The 15,122-nt window shown below is 42.1% G+C and overlaps 1 non-coding gene across 1 annotated transcript; it reads right to left on the reverse strand.

The window, feature by feature from the left end:
* Nucleotides 1-780: 780 nt before the first annotated feature.
* On the reverse strand, nt 781-873 carry trnai-uau (transfer RNA isoleucine (anticodon UAU)). Its single transcript is given in 2 exon segments — nt 781-816; nt 836-873. It is a non-coding gene; the product is annotated as a tRNA-Ile (tRNA).
* Nucleotides 874-15,122: the final 14,249 nt, after the last annotated feature.

A 15,122-nucleotide genomic window follows, 5' to 3' on the forward strand; every position in this document is an offset into this window, starting at 1 on the left:
TCCTATGACTTCTGAACTTAATGCCACTGTTTATGGGAATTAGCTTTTCAACACCCACAATTTAGGCAAATGCTTAAAAGCTGACATAACATTTTTTTGGCACTGTTCATACCTGGAGGGAAGTGGGGGATGATGGTGATGTTGGGGTGGGGAGATTTTAAATTTCTCCGAGGGGAAACTTTGCTTTTGCTTCTATCTTACAATCCACAGATATCTTCATAAATGCTCATGTGTCAGAGTTTGCAACATGGCAGCCAATTTGACACAAACAGTGTAGGAAGGAACTGCAGATGCTGGTTTACACCAAAGATAGACACAAAATGCTGGAGTAACTCACAGGTCAGGCAGCATCACTGGAGTAAAAGAATAGGTGAAGTTTCGGGTGATGTGTTAGATGGCCAGTCAATCTCTTTGGTGACGTGGTTGAGCAATAAACACAGATCAAGATATCAGAAGAACTTCACCACTCCTGTTCAAAATGGTCTAAGTAACGTTAACTTCACCTGGGCGATCAACACACACTTTGTCAGCACCTCTGACAGCATTGGACACTTTAGCACAGTGCCAATATTGCTTATGCATTCAATCTTCTTGACTGGGGTGTTGGTCCAGGGCTTTCTAACACTGAAATGAGATTCAGATTCAGATTCAGATTCAGATTCAATTTTAATTGTCATTGTCAGTGTACAGTACAGAGACAACAAAATGCATTAAAAATTATAGGCGGGGGCGGTAATCTGGTGTGAGTATGTGGACCGTCGAGGGTGCCTGTAAAACGTGTGCTCCAGGTGAGGCTCGAACTCACAACCTCGGCATTGCTCACTGCGTACTGCTGTATAAGTACCGCGCGCTAACCGATTGCGCCACTGGAGCTCTGTGCTCCAGAGTGAGAGTGGCTTCAATATGTTTCTGCTGGGAGTGATATTTTCATGGCCATTCCTCGTGTGTGAATCTGGTCATGGAGTCCCAGAACCATACAACATAGAAACAGGACCTCTGGCCCAACTCATCCATACCGACAAAACTAATCCATCTAAATTAATCTTTAGGCTTTAGAGATATGGAACAAAAACAGGCCCTCAATCCCATCGAGTCCGCCCCGACCAGCGATAAACCTGTACACTAACATGATCCTACGCACTTGGGACAATTTACAATTTTACCAAAGCCAATTAACCTACAAACCTGCATATCTTTGGAATGTGGGAGGAGACCGGGGCAAATGGAGAAAACCCATGCATTCACAGGGAGAATGTACAAACTCTATACAAACAGCACCCTTGGTCAGGATTGAACCTGGTTATCTGGTGCTGTAAGGCAGCAGCTCTACTGCCCTCATTTCCCATCTGCCCTCATTTGGCTCATATGCCTCTAGACATCTCCTATAATATACATGGGTCATTCCATTATTCGATCATCTAAGTGTCTTACAACAAGCAGTAAGTTATCCATCTAGGATAGTCCTCACTTGATTGGAGTAGAGCGTGGTGGCAGGGTGTAGGAAGGTAGTGCAGACACTGGTTTATACCAAAGATAGACACAAAATGCTGGAGTATCAGAGATGCTGCCTGACCTCAGCGGGTCAGGCAGCATCTCTGAAGAAAACGAATAGGTGACGTTTCGGGTCGAGACCTTTCTTCAGACTGAGAGTCGGGGGATGGAAAACGAGAGACATACGAGGTAAATAGAACAAAATAATGAAAGATATGCAATCTTTGCAATGAAAGATAGGCAATGAAAGATATGCATATCTTTCATTTATTTGGTCTACTTACCTCCTATATCTCCTGTTTCCCGTTCCCCTGACTCTCAGTCTGAAGAAGGGTCTCGACCCAAAACGTCACCTATTCCTTTTCTCTAGAGATGCTGCCTGTCATGCTCCAGCTTTCCCCCCCACTCCAGCTTTCCTCATGCTCCAGCTTTTTGTGTCTATCTTTGGTCTAGGCAGGGTGATAGACAGCAAGCACTGCAACAACACACAGGAAGTCTTCATTATCTTGCAGACTGGGTGCGTAATTTGCAAATTAATTTCCATATCAATGTACCTTGGGTGGTACATATTAGTAAGAAAGATTATTAAGTCCATATACAAAATTGAGATAGAGAAAGAGTGGTACAGACACATAAATCACTCCAAATAATGATATGTGAATTTAACCAAGACATTGGGGCACATTTCCAGAGGAATAAATTCAACAAAGCAAAGTTATGTTAAACATACTAAATACCTAAAATGTTATGAAAAATGTTGGTCTTTGTAACCTATTAAGGTCAATGAGGACTGTGGAAGCAGATGAAACATATTAGAAAGATATCAGAACTTAAGGTTACACATATCAAGAAAGAATAGATGGCACCTTTTTCTCTAGAAAAGAGATCTGAAGATTGATCTGATAGAGATTGTTAAGGTTATCTGGTGTAGGCAGGGTATTGTTTCCATGAAAAGGCCATAAAAATAGGATTCTCAATATTCAATTCATTGGAAATTCATAATGTCTTTTCCTGGAAGGTAGATAAAATATGGAACCTGCATATATATTGCAAAAAAAAAATGGGGCTAATGGCATGGTGATGTTATTTTCATCTCTTACAACTTCCGTCCATTTCACCATTCTTTATATCAAGCAATTTTCCTGTTATTTCATCTTGCTCTCGTTTCCTTTTCCATTGTTGTGGCCTGCTGCCGCAGATGCCAGTTTTGTTGTTTTAATCAGTGGTCAACTATTCTCGTATAGGAGATGATGTTACCGCATCCAATGTCTTATTATGGTTAAAAGAGACAAAATAGTTGGGGAAATGCCAGGTTGAAGTTAGCAAGCATGCAGGTTCTGAATCAGACTCTCCTCTTTAGTCTTTAGAGATACAGTGAAACTATATGAAAATTTGTGAAACTATATTTCAAGGAGCTTCGGTGAAGTTCTCCATCTGTTCGTCGCAGTGCCTAAGGACTGATACACACATGGAAGAACCTGCTTTTAGTTTTGTGAGCCTGTCCAACTGTATGAGCTAACTCAAGAGAGATGTGCACAAGTGAAATGATATAATCTAACTCCCGAGTTTCCCCAGATTTGAACTTGGCGAATTATGGTGATAGCCGCTCGTAGGTACTCCGGGCTCTCGTGGACATTTTTCAACATGTTGAAAAATCTTCACGAGTCTTCACGAGCTTACCGCGTTTCCCGAGTACCTGCCGTTAGCGTTACGAGCCGCTAAGTGACGTCCCGAGCTCTGACGTACCCGCTACGTACATTCTACGTGCTTACCACGAGTTTGATTTTATTTTTAAACTCGGGAGAGCTCTTGAATTACCTCGTACAGTGGGACAGGCCCTTTAGATTGAGGGCCCACCTACTCTTCAAGGTGGACAAAAACTTCCAGAGGCACCAGATCAAGAAAAGCAATGAATTTATCCTCGGAATCCTGCACAATACTTACCTCAAATCCAATGTCTTAAAATAGATTATTTGGTCATTATTAAATTGGGTGCTAGCTGTGTGTACAACACCACCGTTATGAATTGGTTAGAGCTGCTCAGAAAGCAATGTGAAAGTTGCCATGTAATTATAACTCGTTCTAGTTATAAGTAAAATAAATGCAAACAACCTTCCCTTGTGAGTTTCTGGATTGATGTGACTGGAATTTATTGGGCTCACAGTTACAAGTGAGTCATTGGCTAGCTTCGACAAATGAAAATATCAGCCAGCATTCCTTTAGTTTAGTTTAGTTTAGAGATACAGCGCGAAAAACAGGTCCTTTGGCTCACCGAGCTCATGCTGACCAGAGATCACCCCCTACACTATCACTATCCTGCACACAATTTACAATTTTACCAATTAACCTACAAAACTGTATATCGTTGGAGTGTGGGAGGAAATTGGAGTAACGGGGAAAACCCATATGGTCATGGAGAAACATAGAAAATAGGTGCAGGAGTAGGCCATTTGGCCCTTCGAGCCAACAGCGCCATTCAATATGATCATGGCTGATCATCTAAAATCAGTACCTCGTTCCTGCTTTCTCCCCATATCCTTTGATTCCATTAGCCCTAAGAGCTAAATCTAACTTGAATATATCCAGTGAATTGGCCTCCGCTGCCTTCTGTGGCAGAGAATTGCTGGGTGAAAAGGTTTTTCCTCATCTCAGTCCTAAATTGCCTACCCCTTATTCTTGAACCGTGACTCCTGGTTCTGGACTCCCCCAACATCGGGAACATTTTCCTTCTAAAGTATGTACAAACTCTATGTACAAACTCTATACACACAGCACCCGTGGTCAGGATTGAACCCGGGTCTCTGGTGCTGTAAGGCAGCAACTCTACTGCTGCACCACTGTGCCGCCCATTCCTGTTTCAATTCTCTAAATATCTTTCCCAAAGTGTGATATTTGTCAACATCCAATTGTGGTTACGAAACTTCCACAATCATATAATCCTACTGGCACTCAGTGTGTCACCTTAAAGTTTCAAGGATCATTCAATATAAGAGGAACCAGTCGCTCCAAAACTATTAAAAATATATATATTTTGGTCATCCAACAAGTTTAAATTTTAACCTTGGATTAACACATAATTCCACTCCTGCTTTTGTCTTTCCTTCCAGTTTAGGGAAACTTCTCAGCTCTATATTTGCGCAGTTAAATATATATTCAGCAAATGAGAGTCAGCAGACGATAAACTTGATAAACTCTGAAGAAGGGTTTCGGCCCGAAACGTCGCCTATTTCCTTCGCTGCATAGATGCTGCTACACCCTCTGAGTTTCTCCAGCAATTTTGTGTACCGACGATAAACTTATTTCAACATTGCCATTGCCACCTTTATGGTAATGGACATTAATGCCACAAAACTCCTGTCTGTAAAAGGTTGTGTACTGCCATGTCGGGAGGTAATTTAGAACAAAAACTTTTTTTCTCTCTCAAGCGCCGCCTGTTTCTCAAATCATTCGAGTTGTTGTCTTGTTGCTTGTCTGCGTTTGTGCCATTACGAAGATGAGCACTTTTCAGATGTTTTGGAAGATTTTGCATATTTCAGCTCTTACTTGATCATATCAGTTGTGCTTTCAGCCTGCTCTGTACACCTCCAACCCACAACAAAGCTGCTTGCTGCAATAAGAAACAGCTGACAGTGTGCATCGGTGGGAAAGAAGGCAGACTTTCTTTTCTCGACGCTGAGGCGAGAGGTTGGATGACGCAGGTCGGGTGCTGCCAGCTTTGGGTACAATTCTGCTGGGTGCCCGCCACCGCTGGCTTGCGGCTCGATGTTCCATCAGATACCCTCTCATGAGGATGCAAAACAAAACATGAAAGGAAATGCTCCATTTGCAACTGAGAGCAAAGCCTTAAAAAAATATTCCTATGCGGCACATTTTTTTTTCACGCATTTACCCTAGCAAAATAGAAAATATTAAATGCAGGCAGGTGACAATGCAGCCTGAAATTATTTTGTTACATTTTAGGTGCAGGAAATTTGAAGTTAAGATTTGGCAGATTAGTGTGTAGGGTGTGAACTCTTAGCAGAAAGATTACATTGTTGATTTGAACACCTACCTTGGGCTGATAGTTGTTTTAGGTGTTACATGCTCTGTCTGTGCTTCCTGACCTACAGACTTCAAGCAATGCAGAAATTGGTGAACTTCACGACCTTCACAGCTAGCATCTATGAAATCAAGTATTGAAAGCAACCCTATTGGCAGTGTAGAAACAATTTGAATTGCAAGATTAATATTTAGATGGAAATGCAGAGCTGATTATGTTAATACAGTTTGATCCTTTGCTTACTGAATGAAAGGACTGACATTGAATATTATATTTTCTAATTCAAATGTTTCAGCTCCTAATAAGTTGTTTAATTATTTTTTGTTACATTCTTTTCACATCCAGGATGTGCAAGTAAGATGGAACTTAGCATTTTGTTCAGAAAGATGGTTGACAAAAAAAGTGTTTTATGTTTTATTTTTTGGTACAGGATACACGAGGTGTATACGTGAAATCTACCTATCTCACAGATCTGTTACAGTGCAATATGCTGGCGACACACTGGAATAATTTAATGTGGTTTGTGTTGTTTAATGAGCTGCGTATGCAGTTATAAGTGAGCTTCAAGTTAAACGAGAGATGTGCACAAGTGAAATGATATAATTATCTGGAGTTAAATCTGTGAAATTAATTTGGTCCAGACACAGGTTTGATCCTGAGCCTGGGAGCTATCTGTGTGGAGTTTGCACGTTCTCCCTGTGAATTCATGGGATTTGTCTAGGTGCTTCATTTTCCTCACACATCCTAGAGACTTGAGTGTTTGTAGCTTAATTGGTCTCTGCAAAATTGCCCTTTAGTGTAGAGGGAGTGGATGAGAAAGTGGGATACCATAGAGCAAGTATCAACAGGCAATCGATGGCTGGCATAGACTTGGTGGGCCAAAGGGCCTGCTTCCACGCTGTATCTTTATCTCCAATGTAATCTGAACTGCAGAATTGGGTTCAAAAGATGAATAAGTCTGTATTCTGCATAATTCTTATTGAATGCTTTGGAATAGAATGCTGTTAAACCATTGTCATTAAATTGCCATTCCAAAGCATCATTAAAGTTTATCGCAGAACATGGCCTAGTAAATTAAAATACTTGTTTTCTATGGTGCTATTCAGAATCAGCCAATCTACATTTGGCACGGGCCAAGTAGCATCGACGTGGTACAGAATGGAAGATAGACACAAAAAGCTGGAGTAACTCAGCGGGTCAGGCAGCATCTCTGGAGAAAAGGAGTAGGTGACGATTCAGTCGAGACCCTTCTCAAACTGAGAGCCAGAGGAGAAGGAATCTGGAGGTATGGAAATGTGCAGAACAGATCAGGGCCAAAGAGCCCACTGATGACCAAAGAGCCCACAATATTCCATTGTTGGCTGTAGAGGAGGTGATAATGAGAGGATACAAACAGTAAAATGAGCAGGGCGGCTAGGGTGGGGGAGGGACGGAGAGAGAGGGAATGCAAGGATTACTTGAAATGAGAGAAATCAATATTCATACCGCTGGAATGCAAGCTGACCAAAAGAAATATGAGGTGCTGTTCCTCCAATTTGCGTGTGGCCACACTGACAGTGGAGGAAGCCAGGACAGAAAGGTCAATATGGAAATAGGAAGGGAAGTTAAAATGCTTGGAAACCTGTTAGTATGACTAATTGAGGTTTTAATATAAAATTGGACAATATATTGTGTTTTTCTGTCAGTATTTCAATTCAACAGAGAGCGGTTGATTTCTCAAATGTCAAAGGTACATTTTGCAGAATTGATTTAATGGACATAAACACGAATTTTGGAGGCAAGATTTTTGTCTTCACTGCCAGGCATAATGGATCATCCACGAATTATAGTTTTAGAGCCTGTCTGACTTTCATCCCATTGTACTTGGATAGGTTCTATGATGGATGGGTGGACAAATTGTTCCGGTAGCTGACCATCCAGATAGTGAACATGGGAATGCAGCCATTTAGTTTATTAGTGACTTGTTCCATTTGTAATTGAGTCTGTCTGTGGTCTGGGATCCCTCCGCTTCATAGGTGTTTTATTGCATGTTGGAATCTTTGTCAATGTTCTTCTCCAGGAGTTGATACTTGCTAGACTAAACTCCAGCACCATTTGGCAGCTGTTACCTTATTTAGTTGGCCATTTCCCTACAGGGAGAATCTGGGAAGCCCTGAAGACCGGAGGGAGCCGCTGGTGATGACGGATGTGAGGAGTGGTCCGGAAGGAGAGGGACCGGGGGTATTGGCTCCAGCGCCCTCCAGGTCAGCTGCTGGAGGCGCCCACTGGGACACGGAGGTGGTTGGGCAAGGGGAGGGATATCGGATTGGGGACCTGCAGCAGCCTGGGGCTTATCTGGGCTTACCTGGATCGAGGGAGCTCCAGTATTTCCAGTTTACGGATCGGACTTTGGACTTGGACTTTTTCTTTGTAAATGGCGCCAAAATATAGCGAGTGTGCATTTGTGGGTTGTGCAAAAGAATTTCACTGTGCTGTGCACACGTGACAATAAAGATCCATTGAACCGTTGGCATGAGCACAGTTTCCGGATTAGTATCAACACAGGGGATTCGTGAGGCAAACTCAATCTCTTCTTCACCTAGCATTTCCATCAGGAATCATGGGTTACCTACCCGTCCTGTCTGATAGTTTTCCCATTAGCAATCTCAGATCCTGAGGTCAACTATGTATCTTTTCTGCACCCCATCTCAAATCACCCGCTCACAAAAAAACACGATGAATCACAGTGAAAAGGTTCGATCTTAGAGTAGGTATTGGCCCACGAGGAGCATTTCCTCACCACAAATTAGAACGAACGAATGAATGACTGATGAATGAATGAATGAATGTATGAATGAATGAATGAATGAATGAATGATACTTTATACTTTATTTTCACATGTACCTAGGTACAGTGAAATGCCTTGTTTTGCATAAAACCTGGACAGTACACGTGTCACCACGTGTCTGGCCCTGACAAAGTTACAAAGTATTGAATAGTCCAATCTACTGCCCTCTGCCACACATGGCAGCAGACCTAATCCCCCTCCACACCACCCCGCCGGTTCCCCCTTCATTCTTGAAGCCCCCCCCCACTCGCCAAGACCCCACCATAAGGTCAAAATGAATAGTAGAATTAGGCCATTCTGCCCATCAAATCTACTCCGCCATTCAATCATGGCTGATCTATCTCTCCCTTCTTACCTTATTCTCCAGCCTTCTTCCCATAACCTCAGACACTCATACTAATCAAAAATCTATCTATCTTGGTCGATCGGGTCATGGAAATTCGGCCTTACAGAATTCACAAATCACTGTCCCAAAAATTTGAGAGAGGCAATAAAATTCACTCTCACAGAATTTATGTGAAAAACAGTCAATACATGTACACTAAAAGTATTTATTTGCAACTTATGTTTCTCAAGACGTGCACAGATAATGCAATGTTGTGTTACAGCAAAAATGAGATTCAACCCATTTTCTAGGATCTCAACTGCTACTCACATCTCATGGGCCATTAGCAATGCATGGAAAATTAAATGTAAGTATGTAAATTGATGCCATTACTTATATGTATTTATTTGCAATCACCCCGTGCATTCGCGCTATCCTGTACACTTGGGACAATTTCCCATTTTTACAGAAGTCAATGAAGCTACAAATCTGTACGTTTTTGGAATATGGGAGGAAACTGGAGCACCCAAAGAAAACCCAAACGGATACAGGGAGAATGTACAAACTCCGTACAGACAGCACCCACAGTCAGGATTGAACCCGGGTCTCTGGCGCTGTAAAGCAGCAGGGCTAACGCTATGGCACTGTGCTGCCTGAATCAATCAAAGCCAGGATAGAACTTAAAATATTCTTCAGATGCAGATTGCTCCACATCAGGGAAAATTCCAACAATGACATAGACACGGAAATGTCAGCATCTGACAGCTAGGATGATTGGTAATTACTCATATGTAGAAACAAAGAACTGCAGATGCTGGTTAATACACAGAGGGACACAAAGTGCTGGAGTAACTCAGTAGATCAGGCAGCTGAAGAAGGGTCTCGAGGTCACCTATGCATGTTCTCAAGAACTGCTGCCTGACCTGCTGAGTTACTCTAGCATTTTGTATCCTGTTGCTATTTTCTGTTGTTTGACTATAAATATCTTGAAGCAAAATTCAGATTATAGATGGCTACAGAAGAGTGCAGATAGGGGGGAGAGGATATGATGATTTGTTAGAGGAAGTTATAAAGAACAGAAATGCCTCGGAATATAGTCACAAAATGCTGGAGTAACTCAGCAGGTCAACACCGAAGATAGATACAAATGCTGGACTTACTGAACAGGTCTGAAGAAGGGTCTTGACCCGAAACGTCACCTATTACTTTTCTTCAGAGTTGCTTCCTGACCTGCTGGGTTACTCCAGCATTGTGTATCTATCCTCCATTCCTTAACTCATTGATGTTACTTGACCCTTGCCAAATGGCCAATGGCTGATTATGAATCATCTCTGGAGAAAAGGAATAGGTGACTTTTCTGGTTGAGACCCTTCTTCAGACCCGCTGAGTTATTCCTGTATTTTGTGCCTATTTTCTGTGTAAACAAGCATCTGCAGTTCCTTCCTGCACATCTCAGAATATAGAGTTCTATTGATGAGATTAGATACTTTGCAAGGATACCAATATTATAAAACCAGTTGTCTCAGTTTATTGTGTTGTAGGTGAGGAAATACACTGGCTAAAGTCTAAAATTATAATTTACTGACACTAAATGAATCTTTCCAGACATAACGATTTCCTTTTGGTCATATGGCATTTTGGTTAAAATTCAATGAATCGTCATGAGAAAAAAGATGTATGTTCTTTATGTTTATTTTCTCAGGACATTTGTGTTACCGTCATTCAAAGTCGCTACATCATTAAATCTTTTGGCCCAATTGATCAGTGCAGGACAGTAATGACTATACAGGCAACTCCCAATTGAGCAATTGTTTGCATTGTCCCTTTCTACGTTTGAGCACCGTTAGGTGTTATTTCACGCTGGTCAACTGACAGGATGAGAGGATCAAAGTGCGGATCATTAAATCCAGACTGGGAACTCACCATGTAGGGAGGTGATAGGTATAGTCCTACCATACTGCAGCACTAAACCGTGAAATTGTAATGTGTTGTTTATTTTAGTTTAGTTTGGTTTACTTTAGTTTAGTTTACTTCAGTTTAGTTCAGTTTAGTTTAGTTTAGTTTACTTTGGAGTTTATTACAGTGTGGTAATAGGCCCTTTCGCCCATCGAGTCTGTGCGGACCATCGATCACCTAAACACTAGTTCTACATTGTGCCACTTTCGCATCCAGAGGCTACTTACAGAGGCCAATTAATCTACAAACCTGCACATCTTTGGAATGTGGGAGAAAACCGGAGCAGCCAGAGGAAACTCACAGGGCCACAGGGAGAATGTACAAACTCTGCACAGACTGCACGCGTAGTTAGTATTGAACCCAGGTCTCTAGCGCTGTAAGGCAGCAGCTCTACCAGCTGCATCATTATGCTGCCCTTTTGAATGCAACACCTCACTCCATTAACAGTCCATTCATTGAGATCTTGCTCTGAGCACAATAACACTGCTCGTACAATTATAGCAAGTGGAAACTATGGTTAAGCTGCTACCAGCAATTGCAAATGTGGAAGTCCCACTGCAGGCTTGACAAGCTATGCAGTGGGGGGAAAGGCCACCGTTTGCTTTCAACCACAAGGTCGTTCAATCCTTATCAAGTTTTCACTTTTCTTTCATTATATCTTGTTCCCCACTGGAGGTCAATTTAAATTTAGCCACGCATGGCCTTGAAATCCTATGGGTCATTTGTGTTTTAATTTTGAAGCATGAATTCATTTTTTGTGCAGAAATAAAATAGAAAATGCTGGAAACACTCAAGAGATCTTCGACCTAGAACATTATCTTCCTGAGAGGAGATGGATTTAATAGGAAACTGATGGGAAACGTTTTCACATGGAGGGTAGTTGGTATATGGAATGAACTGCCAGAGGAAGTAGTTGAGGCAGGTAGAACACAATATTTAGAAGGGATTCGGATAGAAAGTTCTAGAGGAATGTGGCCAAAGGCAGGCAAATGGGATGAGCTTTGAAGGGGGCATTTTGGTCAGTATGGATATGTTGGACCAAAGGGCCTGTATCTGTGCTGTATGTCTCTCTGTGACTTGAAACAAGGTTAAGACTGCTCACAGCCAATATGGCCACTAATTGCAGCTGACACCTTAAAACCTTACCTGGTTGCAACCGTGGGAACACTAAATGGGCATAATAGTAACTTAGAGTCATAGAGTTATGCAGCATGGAAACAAGCCCTTTGGCCCAACTCATCCTTGCCAAAGAAAGTGCCCATCTAAGCTGGTGCCATTTCCCAACATTTGACTCGCATCTCTCCACACATTTCCTATCCATGTTTTTACTTATACTGCTGCTCAGCCTCCTCTCTGAAGCCTCACAAGCCAAAGCCTCAGCACTTACCACTCAATCAACGCACTTCAGCCTCAGACCCAGACACTCTCTCAATGGCGGCTCCAAAATGGCCACCCGACTAGAGTCCAGTGTCCCAGCCTGCTTAGTATCATTTAATCTTCTATTTGGCATAGGACAGCTTGTTACAATCTCAGCTTTGAGAGAGGAAAACAAATAACCTTTTAATTTAATCATTGAGAAATTTCAACAGCATACATTTCCTCTAATTTTGAGGTAAGATGTTTTTGTTGTTAATTTGACTCTTTTATATGAAAGTTGTTTTATATGAGATAGTTGTTCATTCATGGGAAATGTAGCATGGAAAATATTATGCAGTCACCAATTCAGTAACTCTAAGCAGGCCTGTGGGTGTCAAGAGCTATTTTTGGCACCTCAGAGGTAAGCAATAATATCTATATTTATTTTCTTGACTAAAAAGGTAATAATCAGCAAAGAAATTCAGATCTGCATCATCATCATCCAAACCTATACAAGGTTATGCATTTTATTTCATGGTTTACATAGGAGTGAGTGAAAAGGAACAGGCAGCTGTTTATGCAGCCAACCTGAACACTCATCTCATACCATAGTCTGTGACTCATGGGATTATATATGTGCACTCGTTCATTCTCCTGACATCCCTTCCTCTGGTAAGATCGCTCTTTCCTAACTTTTACAATTCACGGACAAGCCGTGCCTTAACCATGAAGTGAAAATAAGGAAGACGTCAGATTTCAGTGGCCTAAAGTATTATTCATTCAGTCATCGCCTGTTCCACACAAGGAGAAAAACCCAAACAGAAACTTCAGGGAGACTCAGATCTGTAACTTTATTTAAGGTACAAGTCCTCACAATTTTACAGAAAATGACTCAGTGGAATTTATAATGCTAATTAATCAAATAATAAATATAGAAGCCATTTTCCCCCCACTGCAACTTCTCCTGCCTTTCTCCAGTTACTCCGCTAAACCTTTACCTTCTGCCCCAGAACCAGACCAGTTTAGTTTAAATTAGAGATACAGTGTGGAAACGAGCCTTTCGGCTCACCGAGTCCACGCCAACTAGCGATGTCTATACATTAGCATTATCCTACACACCAGGGACAATTGCCTGGAGCCAATTACCCTAAAAACCTGTATGTTTTTGGGGTGTGGGAGGAAACTGGAGAACCTCGGAGAAAAACAAAGTGGTTACAGGGAGAAGATACAAACTACTTACAGATTTATGCATTGATGAGTTTTTAGGTACGTGAGATCCAATGTGGAAGTGGGACATTTTATTAATGTATCTGAATGGGATTCCTATCCTGCAATTAGGAAGCCCATTAAAATGATACAGCTATGTTGTAGGCTTCTGTTTTGTTGGAAGACACAGAGAGAGGCAGCATGGAAATGGACCCTTTGGTCCACTGAGTCCGTGCCGACCCATTTACTCTAATGTTACATTAATCTCATTTTTTATTCTCCCTATATTCTCATCATATGCAGTGAATTGGAAACAGGAACGGTTAGTTACATAGGCAGGTGCACTTTGGACAACCCTAGTTGGCCACAGGCAATAGGAGTGTTCCCAACTTCTCAAGAAAGTCTTTGTCCTCTCTTTGTTGGTCAATACTCTTTGTCCCACAGACCAGAGCATGGATAGAAGTGTGAAAATGCACACCTACAGATTCAGGGACAGTTTCTTCATAGCTGTCAGCAGGCAACTGAACCATCCTATCAACAACTTGAGAGAGGTCCTGAGCTAACATCTACCTCATTGGAGACCCTCGGACACTCTTTAATCGGACTTTACTGGACTTCATCTTGCACTATACCTTAATCCCTTTATCATGCAACTGTACACTGTGAATAGACACACAATGCTGGAGTAACTCAGTGGGACAGGCAGCATCTCTGGAGAAAGGAATGGCTGATGTTTCCGGTCAAGACCCTTCTTCAGATTTTCTGAAGAAGGGTCTCGATCCGAAACTTCACCTTTATCTTCTCTCCAGAGATGCTGCCTGTCCTGCTGAGTTACTTCAGCATTGTGTGTCTATCTTCAGTGTAAAACAGCATCTGTAATTCCTTCCTCCATATTTTGTTCCTACACTCTGGACGGCTCAATTGTAATCATGTGTAGTCTTTCTGCTGACTGGACAGCATGCAACAAAAAGCTTTTCACTGCACCTTAGTACACGTGACAACCGGATAAACTAACTAACTAACCATTTATTGAAATAAGATTGCCCAGACCTGCATCTCCAGTTGTGGTAGCACCCTGAGATTGTGCACATCCGCTTTGATAACAGATGAGCTGTTGCTCCACAGTGTTCACTGACCTACATGCTCTTCAAGATCACACATATTTAAAAAATAATCTAGGCAGTGGGTCTGGGGTGTTGGCAGGGGCAGAATGTAGAGGATGTAGGGACTGCAGAGGCGAGTTTCAATTGCTCGCCCACCACCGCCTAAATTAACATCTTGATGTGGGATTAACAAGCAGGCGTAGGTGGCTTCATGTGTAGCCAGTGCACCGTACTGCCTGCCACCAGCACTAAGCATTGTCAACTGATTCATAAACATATCAGCAGTGACTCACACCATTCAAAGCCGGACCTGCTGAGAGCCAGCCTGTGCCTCTTAAGGAGAAAGTATATTGAGTATGCCTAAAGTGGTGGGAGTTTTATTTTCAAACGTCAGTCAGGCCTTATGATTTTATTTTGAGCAGAGCCTCTGCGTGGGAGAGAGAGTACTCTGGGGATGCAGCCCCACGAGGATTTTGATGACCTTACATGAATCCTTAAGATCGGTCAATGCATTTTCAGATGCCACATCCCGTTGTCTGTGCCTCTAGTTCAAGAAGCTGCACAGTTAGCCGCACCTTCCACCGTACCTAGCGGCAATCTTATTCGATCAATACGCACGCCTTATGGAACGCTGGAGGTTGAGGAGACTCCAGATGAAAGTATACAGTATACAATTATGAAGGGTATAGGTAGGGCAAACAGTCAGAACCTTTTCCCAGTATAGGAATGTCAAATACTAGAGGGCTTAACTTTCAGGTGAGCGGGGTAATGTTTAGATTTGCAGGTCAAATTGTTTACGCAATGGGTGGTGAGTATCT

Source organism: Leucoraja erinacea, chromosome 8 (genome assembly GCF_028641065.1).
Source record: "Leucoraja erinacea ecotype New England chromosome 8, Leri_hhj_1, whole genome shotgun sequence".
NCBI lineage: Eukaryota > Metazoa > Chordata > Chondrichthyes > Rajiformes > Rajidae > Leucoraja > Leucoraja erinaceus.